Below are 10,843 nucleotides of genomic sequence, written 5' to 3' on the forward strand. Positions count from 1 at the left end.
ACCTAACCTAACCTAACCTAACCTAACCTAACCTAACCTAACCTAACCTAACCTAACCTAACCTTTTTTTTTTTTTTTTTTTTTTATAGTGGAGAATGCATTTAGGCATACCCAGAGCGCTCGGGGAAAGGGCCCTGGGTTATGTCGGACTCACACCGCAGAATGCGGCGACTACCGACTAAACTCCACTGTGTTCCGTCGCTCCGCTATATTGGCAGGGTCGCGGGTATTTGGTGTAACCGCTTCCGTAACCCCGTCAGCGGCAGCCTATTTTTTATATAGGCCCATCGCGATTAAGACCTGGCTAGTGTTCGCCAGTTCCTCCTTCCTGGGGGGCGGCGTGAACGGAACACGTCTCACGCCGCCTCACCGCACCGGACGATGGATTATGTCCCCGTTCCACCGTCCGGCACCCAACATTAGGGAAGCAAGTCGCGACCGTGTACAGCGGTCGCGACTCGGCGACTGCGCCCAATAAGACGTCGCCGCCGAATAGGATCCGCGTTGGGATCTCCCTCGCGGACCCGCTCTGCTTCCTCCTTCTGCGACATCACATCTTCACAGAATGTGATAGCCGCGCGCCACGATCTGTCGCTGCCAACCATTGCGCGAGCTATGGAAGGCAGGGAGAGATCAGGGCCGACGACTGCGACTAGGTGAGCACGGGGCTCGGACCACGCGGGGCACACGGCGAGAGTGTGGTCTGCCGTGTCCTCCGGACTGTCACACCAATGGCAAGCCATTTGCGGCTCCCGCCTGGCGACTTTGCACAAGTACCACCCGAAACAGCCGTGTCCGGACAGCACCTGTGTCAGGCGGAAGGTAATTGCCCCATGCCGCCTGTCGCACCACTCGCGTAGGACCGGTCGGATAGCTTCGACCGTCCTCGCTCCTGCGCTGGGCCTCTCGAGCCAGCGTTCCCACTCCCTGAACCGCCGCTCGAGAGCATCAGCCCTCCATTGTTGGACTTGCTCCAGATATGGATTAATTCCATGCGATCTGGACGCGGTGACGCGGCGATAAACGTCCGCCAGCATCTCGGCATCCAGGTCCCACGGGGGCGTCCCAGCCATGACACACGCGGCCTCGAAGGACACTGTGCGATATGCCCTCACGACTCTGAGCGCCATGACCCGCTGCGGTCTACGCAAGTATGGTCTGGTACGGACGCTCAAAGAGTCGGCCCAAATGGGCGCACCATAGAGGGCCATGGAGCGAATGACGCCGGTGTATAGACGACGACACGCACCCCCAGCCCCTCTTAGATTCGGGAGCAGACTTCCAAGTGCCCCGGCCACCCCAATTAGACGGGGGGCGAGGCGACGAAAGTGCTCCACAAATGTCCACCGGCTGTCCAGCACGATGCCCAGGTAGCGCAAAGTGGAACCGACGCCGATGGACGTGCCACCCACCTGGATAGCTGAACCAGCAGCCTGCGCCCTTCGACGGCCGCGAAACAAAATTGCCTCTGACTTGTTCAGAGCGACCTCTAAGCCAAGTCGTCTGATTCGGCGCACAACATCCGCCACACCAGCGGTCGCAATGAGGGCTGCCTCCCTGTACGAGGCCCCGCGTGCAGTTACCAGGGTGTCATCCGCGTAGCAAAGCACGCTGACACCCGGTAGATAAGTGGCACGCAGGACCCAGTCGTAGCCGATGTTCCACAGAAGGGGCCCAAGAACCGAGCCCTGTGGAACACCGCACGTCACTTCCTTTTCTTGCCACCCACGACGCGCGGGGTACGCCACAGCCCTCTCCGATAAGTAGGACTGCAACAAGCGCACCATATACCCGGGCACGTTGTGGTAGCGGAGCGCTTCGATCACGCAACTCCACGGCAGAGTGTTGAATGCGTTGGCGATGTCAAGGGACACCGCCAAAAGCACTCCGCCTTCATTATCTGCATGATCAGCGAGGTTCCGCAATTCAGCAATCGCATCGATAGTGGACCTTCCCCGGCGAAATCCAAATTGGTTCTCGCTTAGGTCCGGCCCCACTCCCTCCAGATGGTCGATGAGGCGAGCTGCGAAGACGCGCTCAAAGAGCTTGCTCACCTCATCGAGCAGCACGATCGGCCTATAAGCCGAGGGCGAGTCGCGCGGGCGTCCCTCCTTCTGCAACAGGACCAAGTTCCCGGTCTTCCACCTACGGGGAAATTGGCCCTGTTGGAGGCATTTTGTGAACAGCTGTTCCACCCTGGGTCAACCTAACCTAACCTAACCTAACCTAACCTAACCTAACCTAACCTAACCTAACCTAACCTAACCTAACCTAACCTAACCTAACCTAACCTAACCTAACCTAACCTAACCTAACCTAACCTAACCTAACCTAACCTAACCTAACCTAACCTAACCTAACCTAACCTAACCTAACCTAACCTAACCTAACCTAACCTAACCTAACCTAACCTAACCTAACCTAACCTAACCTAACCTAACCTAACCTAACCTAACCTAACCTAACCTAACCTAACCTAACCTAACCTAACCTAACCTAACCTAACCTAACCTAACCTAACCTAACCTAACCTAACCTAACCTAACCTAACCTAACCTAACCTAACCTAACCGAGTCATTTGCCCGAACGCGGTCCGTAGACAGCGAAATCGCATCGCTCCTGAGTTTATTTTTTGCAAAAGTGGTATTTTTTCATCTTACACACTAGTGTAATATACCAGTGGATGCGCGCTTGGACAACAGATACGGACGCGAAAACGGTTTTAAAATCGAGTGAGCCTGTGAAAAGTTATTACCGAAAGAAATTTTTACTAAATTAACAAAAGTACGGCGTCGCTGGGAAGTCCCGATTTATATCGGGGACTTCGCGAACCGCAACTGTAGTGTTGTGGGTATTAGTGAAACGAGTGCCTGTGAAAATTTTGGGATTTTTAGGACCCATACATAAGGTAAAACAAACAATTTTCGGCAAGCCGGGCGGTGGCAATCCTCCCTAACTCAGTGCATGGTGGAACGATACAAGTGTAAATAGACGCGTCTTATCAAAATAAAGCCTGTGGTTTTTGTCCCGGGGAAATCGGTTGAAAATTGGCGAAGATAGACACCAAAGAGTGTTTTAACCTAAAAGTAGAAACTTTCTTCAGCCAAAACTATACTTTTCTCCTTTCCCCCCACCGTGTTTCCTACTTAAATTAGTGCTGGGATATTCCATACACCTTCCCGCACAAAGATAATAAATTATCTTAACTCCTCATAACGTTTTTTAAGAGAAAAATCTAAGTAGGTCACGAGTCAACAAAAACGAAAACAAGAAACACGTGGTGGCAAATGAATGTTTTCTTTTTAATGTAATAGTCTGTATTTGTACATTAGTAAATTATTGTAAGTGTAGCTATATAATAGACCAGCTACATCATTTTTGGTGTAGCTGTTAGACTAAGGTTATTATATACTGAGTGCTTAGGGACCATATACCACACAACACAAATATATATATATTTATAATATTATTATTTATAATAATTTTATTTATAATATCTTTCATTCATTTATTTCTATTCATCATAAACAGGCGACTCCCCTATTGGGAGACCTGATAGTTTTAAGTAAAAATAATAATTATTAATTATTGACTTGAGTGGTTAGTACTGACTAGCTAGCTTTAGTAAGCTAGTGCTAGCTTAGTAGGTCGAACCGTACGATAATAATATCGTATAACTTATAGATTGACTTTTTAAACTGAACTATAGACTATAATACTTATTAGGTATTACTAATATCATATTATTAGTATTTGCTGCTCATTTCCATTTTTATTTTATTTTATTGTAATCACTGACAGGTGCCTCCCCTATTGGGAGACTGATTAAGTATAAGTACCTATTGACTTTTTTATTGACTTGACTTTTTTTTTTTTTATTGTTGACAAATTGTAATTATTACGGACGTATTAATATTAATATTTTATTAATATTTTAAATAGTGCTAAGTTGACAATTTTTAACTATCAGTGACCTATTAATATTGTATATTTTTATTTTATATTATATTTTTATATTATTATTTTATATCTTATATTTATATCTGTGATATTTATTTTAATTGTAATTATTGACAGGTATCTCCCCTATTGGGAGACCTAATAGTGTTAAGTTGACCATTTTTAACTATCAGTGACCTATTAATATTTTATATTTTATATTAATATTTTATATCTTATATTTATATCTGTGATATTAATTTTTAATTGTAATTATTGACAGGTATCTCCCCTATTGGGAGACCTAATAGTGTTAAGAATAAGTATTATTATTGACAGGGGTTTTTTTTTTTTTTTTTTTTTTTTTTTTTTTTTTTTTCTCCCCTAAGTCATCATGATCCACACTCCCCAGAGGCGTGCCAGTGACACGATCACTATCTCCGAACCAGTGAAGAAGCCTGCAACACCTAAAAGTCGGACTGCAGAAGGGAAAGCCCTTCTGCTGAAAGGGAAAGCCCACCTGCGGGAGTCCCGAAATTTAAAGACTGATATAAAAGACGGGGTAATTACGGCGCTAGAAAGGATGTATGAAATAATAAAAGAGATTGAGTTTGAACTCACCAATGCCAGGGCTGGTAGTGGAGGGCGTAGTGGGGACCCTATACATCCCCCCCCGCCATCCGATGCTGGTCCCAGCGTAGTTGACGACGCATTGGTGAGAAATCTGGACCTAAGTGAAGGAATGAAAGAAAGTATGAAAGAGATGATGACAAGAATGGAAGATATGAGAGTAAGCATGCGGGAGAATGAAAATAAAATGGACAAATTGAGCTCGCTTTTGGAGGGCAACATGACTGTCGCCAAAACGGCGAGTTATGCGGGCGTTGTCTCGAAGGGAGTCATAGAGAAACTCCCCGAAGCAAGAGCCCTGCATTCGGTCATGGTGTCATCCAAAGACGAACAAGAGACGGGTGATGAGGTGTTAGAAATGATCAGAAAGACTGTGGATGCAAAGGACGGATGGGTGAAAGTAGAGAGGGTAAGAAAGGTGAAGAACAGGAAGGTGGTCGTCGGCTGTGCGAATGAGGAAGAAAGAATCAAGGTGAAGGAAAGGCTGAGAAAGAATGAGGGATTAGTAGTGGAAGATGTAAAAAATAAGAGCCCTCTACTAGTCTTCAGGGATGTAATGAAATGCGAAGTTGACGATTTCGTCACAGCATTCAGTAATCAAAATGCAAGCATCCTTGAGGGCCTGAAGGGGGAAGAGAGAAAGGTAGAAGTAGCGTACGTGATGAAAGCAAGGAACCACCTCCAGAACCACGTAGTGGCCAGGGTGAGTCCACAGGTATGGAAGAGATGCACGAGTGAAGGATACGCCCATATAGGGCTAAGTAGAGTGAAAGTGATGGATCAAAGTCCGTTAGTGCAGTGCTCGCGCTGTCTTGGGTACGGGCATACGAGACGAATGTGTAGGGAAGAGAAGGAACGATGCAGCCACTGCGCTGGTCCTCACATGAAGACCGAGTGCGACAAGTGGCTGCGGGGAGAAGTGCCTCAATGCATCAACTGCATAAAGGCTAAGAAAGGCAGCGCAGAGCACAGCGCCTTTGACAGAGAGTGTACGGAAAGAAAGAGGTGGGATGCTCTGGCCAGATCGGCGGTAGCGTATTGCTAAGGTTGCCCAAGGTGAGTCCTTCCAGTACCGAATGCTGCAGGCCAATCTCCAGCGGAGCCAAATCGCCACACGGGAGCTACTGCTCGAAGCCACCAAGCGTAAGGCATGCGTAGCATTGCTGCAAGAGCCCTACGTTGGTGGGGCGAAAAGTATGAGAACATACAATGGAGTGAGGATCTTCCAGAGCGAAGGGGAAGGGGGTGGAGCAGTAAAGGCGTGTATTGTAGTACTCGACGACACACTGGATGTCGAACTACATACACGCCTTAGCAGTAACAACATCGTTGTGGCCACTCTCAGAACCAAAGCCTGGGAGATGATTGTAGTGTCCTTCTACTTCGAGCCCGATAAACCAGTGGGGCTCTACCTGGACCATCTTAGGCGGATAGGGAGAGAGCTGGGTATCCATAGGATGGTCCTGGGAGGCGATGCGAACGCAAAAAGCCCGTGGTGGGGTGGCGAAGTGGAAGACTCGCGAGGAAGAGATGTGTCTGCTGTACTGGAAGAAATGGGAATGCACATACTCAACACCGGGGACATCCCTACGTTCGATACCATCAGAGGTGGGAAAAGGTACTCTAGCTACGTGGATGTGACAGCGTGCTCCGACGATCTGCTGAACCGAGTGGACAACTGGAGGGTTGAGGAGAGTCTCACGAGCTCGGACCACAACGGCATATCCTTCGGCATCAGACAACATAAATCCACAGGCACGAACATAATACGAACTACACGCATATTTAACACACACAAGGCAAACTGGACTCAGTTTCATGAGAAACTGACCCAGCTGATGTCGGACAGACAATTAACTATACAAGACATAGACACAATACACAGCACACAACAAATAGATGACGCAATAGACAGATACACTGAAGCAATCACACAGACATGCAGAGACACAATGCCGACCAAAAAACACACACAGAAATTCACCTTGTCGTGGTGGAATGATGAGCTCGCGCAGATGAAGAAGCAGGTGGCCACGAGGAGACGCAGGATCCGAAACGCAGCACCTGATCGCAGAGACCGCGTGGTTGGATTGTACCTGGAAGAAAGAGAGATGTATGAAAAGGCAGTGAAAGAAGCGCAAGAGAAGAGTTGGAAGGAGTTTTGCCGGAAACAGGATAGGGAGGGGGTCTGGGAGGGCATCTACAGGGTGCTTAATAGAGCCACAGGGAGAGAGGAGGATCTGCCCCTTTCGAGGGGCGGTGAGACCCTCGATGCCCGGAGCTCGGCAGAACTGTTGGCGGAGACCTTCTACCCCGAGGACCAGGAAAGTGGTGAAAGTGAGGGACATCGTCGGGTGCGCGGGTGTGCGGAGTCCTTGGACACCGAACCACCGGCGGGCCCGGATGACCCTCCTTTCATCATGGAGGAGTTGAAGAGAGCCGTAAGGTCCTTCAACCCCAAGAAGGCCCCCGGGGCGGATGGCCTCACGGCCGACATCTGTCAGCACGCTGTGGATTGTAACCCGGGATGGTTCCTTGCCTTGCTCAACAGATGCCTCTCTGCCACCTACTTCCCCGCACAGTGGAAGTGGGTGACCGTGGTTATACTGCGAAAGCCGGGCAGGGAATCATATCGGGTACCGAAAGCCTATCGACCGATCGGCCTCTTACCTGTTCTCGGCAAAATCTTCGAAAAGATGCTGGTCGGCCGACTCAGGTTTTACCTGTTGCCCAAAATAAGCCCCCACCAGTATGGCTTTATGCCACAGAGGAGCACCGAGGACGCCCTCTATAGACTAGTGAACCACATCAGAAATATGAGGGAGGAGAAGAAGATTTCTGTTGTGGTATCGCTGGACATAGAGGGAGCCTTCGACAGCGCCTGGTGGCCAGCCATAAAGGTGCGGTTGGCTGAAGTTGGGTGCCCGGGGAACGTGAGGCGGGTGATCAGCAGCTACCTGAGTGAAAGGGGAGTGAAAGTTAGATATGCGGGCGTGGAAGTGAGTAGGGGGACCAGCAAGGGGTGCGTGCAGGGATCCATAGGTGGACCAATCCTGTGGAACCTCTTGCTGGACCCTCTGCTATGGATGTTAGAGGAGATGGGAGTATTCTGTCAGGCGTTCGCCGACGACATTGTGTTGGTCTTTGAGGGTGATACGGCCCTTGAAATAGAAGGAAAAGCGAACCGTGTCCTAAACGTAATACACGAATGGGGTAAAGATAACAAATTAAATTTTGCACCACACAAAACTTGTGCCCTCCTTTCGACGAGGAGGTTAAAATATGACGTGCCACGGCTCGCTATGGGGAGTGTGGAAATTAAATATTTTTCACATATTAAAATACTGGGCCTTACAATTGACAGCGGCCTTACTTTCAACGCCCACGTCGGGACGGTATGCCAAAAGGCAATCGCCCGGTATAAACTCTTGGCTAGGGCAGCCAGAGTTGGTTGGGGACTTAGCCCAGATATTATTAGGACTATTTATGTAGCTGTTATTGAACCGACTATTATGTATGCATCGGCAGCGTGGGCACCCACCGTGGAAAAGATGGGGGTCCAAAAAAGGCTAAACACCGTGCAACGGGGTTTTGCCCAAAAAATCTGCAGAGCATATCGGACCGTCTCCCTGAACTCAGCTATGCTGTTGGCTGGGATACTCCCCCTTGACCTCAGAATACTCGAAGTCTCGAGATTATATGGGATCAAGAAGGGGGTGTCGCACCCAGCGTTGGGAGACAGGGAGGTGGAAAGAATGGCTCCGGCGATTGAGGACCCACATCCGGCAGAGCAGGAAGGGCTGGGGTTCGGGCTGGTGGACGAGGACTCGTATTCCGACGTGGCTAATAGCCACGTACATAGGATCTACACGGACGGCAGCAAGATTGAGGGTCGAGTCGGAGCCGCCCTTTCCGTATGGGAGGGGGAGGCCGAGACGAAGGCCGTCAAGCTTGCTTTGCCGCCGTATTGCACCGTCTACCAGGCCGAACTCCTAGCGCTCCAAAGAGCAGTAATTAGAGCCTGCAAGAGTGGAGTGTCGAAGGTCGGCATCTTCAGCGACTCCAGATCGGCCCTCCAGGCAGTCACACTCGGTTCCCCCCACCCCCTTGCTGTGCAAACAAGGGCGGCCCTCCGAAAAGCTGCTTCGCAGAGGCGGGAGGTCGCTCTGTTTTGGATCAAGGCGCACGCAGGGCTAAGGGGGAACGAAAGAGTGGACCAGTTAGCCAAGGAGGCCGCTCTGGGGTCGAAGAAGAAACCCGACTACGATCTGTGTCCTGTTTCATTCGTCAAGCGTATCCTGAGACAGGATACGATCGGGGAATGGGACAGGAGATACGATGTGGGGGAGACGGCTGGAGGCACGAAGCTCTTTTTCCCAAGCGCTGCTGCTGCATACAAAATAGTACGGAAAATAGACATCACACACCACACCACACAAGCACTGACTGGACACGGTGGATTCGCCTTCTACTTGAACAGATTCAAGCTGAAGGAGAATCCATCGTGCCTGTGTCAGCCCGGAGTCGACGAGACGGTTTCTCACCTGTTGCTCGAGTGTCCGATTTTTGCAAGAGATAGATATGTTATTGAGCAAAAATTGGGCATCGCGATGACGGGTGAGAATCTGCCCGCGGCCCTGGGGGATGAGACGAGAACTGAATTCTTGGAGTATTGTAAATACATTGTTGGGGTGGTTAACAAACGAAACTGTGATAAGCTGTGATGTTAGGGTTAAGTTTTATTGTTGTGCCGTACTGTTTCAATTGTATTTTATTGTAATGTCTTAATTAATGTAAGTTTTAAATGTACTTTTAATTGTATTAATTTATTTTATTTTATTTTTTATTATTCTTATTGCAATGTTTTTAATTAATGTAAGTTTTTAAATGTAATATTTAATTTTAGAATTTTATTATTAATTTGGAAATGTTATTGTAAATTGTTAAATTGTATTTTTATTTTAAATTGCATTCATTTAGGCCTAATGTATTAATAAATAATAGTGTGGTAATTAATTGATTAAAAGCAAAACAAACATCTCTGGACAATATTCCAGAGGAAAGCACACAACACCCTGTGATGGCGGGTGCTTTTTTTTAAAAAAAAAAAAAAAAAAAAAAAAAAACCTAACCTAACCTAACCTAACCTAACCTAACCTAACCTAACCTAACCTAACCTAACCTAACCTAACCTAACCTAACCTAACCTAACCTAACCTAACCTAACCTAACCTAACCAACTTTGACATTAACCTAACCTAAACTAACCTAACTTTTGTAGAAACTTAACCAAAACTAACCTAACTACAAAAGTTATTTTAGTTTAGGTTAGGTTAATGTCAAAGTTAGGTTAGTTTATGTTAGGTTAATGTCAAAGTTAGGTTAGTTTTGGTTAGGTTTCTACAAAAGTTAGGTTAGTTTTGGTTAGTTTACTGTCAAAGTTAGGTTAGTTTAGGTTAGGTTAATGTCAAAGTTAGGTTAGGTTTCTGGCCTGGGTAGGTTTCTCTATAACAACTTATACAAAAAAAAAAAAAAAAAAAAACAGGAACTTAAAATATTCCTGTAGCCTTTTGTAGAAGTCCAAATTCAAAAATTTTCAAATATTCTCCTTCAGTTATCATTTTTCTATTAAAAAAAAAATTAAAAAAAAATAGGTGTAAAATTGTGCAAACCGAGTTGATGTGCCTAAGAGATGTGGACTGGGAGGGTGGGTGGGCGCTGCGTTTCGTTTTTTGCCGATTTCTCCTAAACCGCTGGGCGGATTTTTGCAAATTTGGTATCAAATGAAAAGAATTTTTGGGCCGCATCCCTGGACACTAAATTGAATGGGGTGCATAGCCCAGTTCAATAGATATGAGAGGTGGCTCCCAACGTGATTTTCCTCATTTTCTCCTAAACAGGTAAGCAAATCCTCATGAAATTATTATCAAATGATAGATCTCGCTATTGCGCATCCGTAGACACCAAAATCAATAATATTCATTAAATGGTTAATTAATTATTAGAGGGAGAGATTTAGCGCTTTTGGAAGTGATTTTCCCCTACTCCTCCTCAGCGGGTTGATAAATTTTCACAATATTAATTTCAAATAAAAGTTCTTATTGATGCGCATCTATACATACCAAATTTAATGAAATTGAGCAAACGGTTAATAAAATATACGAGATAAGATTTTAACGCTAATCCGCACTATAAAACTCGGTTGAACAATAATTATTATGTAGTTATTTTGTTATTTACTTTTATTTTTATTTTAGACACCCTGTCTAACAC

The sequence above is a fragment of the Colias eurytheme genome, chromosome 26 (assembly GCF_061535395.1).
Source record: "Colias eurytheme isolate Ceu_HAF_F1 chromosome 26, ilColEury1 Martin Lab GWU primary, whole genome shotgun sequence".
Classification (NCBI taxonomy): domain Eukaryota; kingdom Metazoa; phylum Arthropoda; class Insecta; order Lepidoptera; family Pieridae; genus Colias; species Colias eurytheme.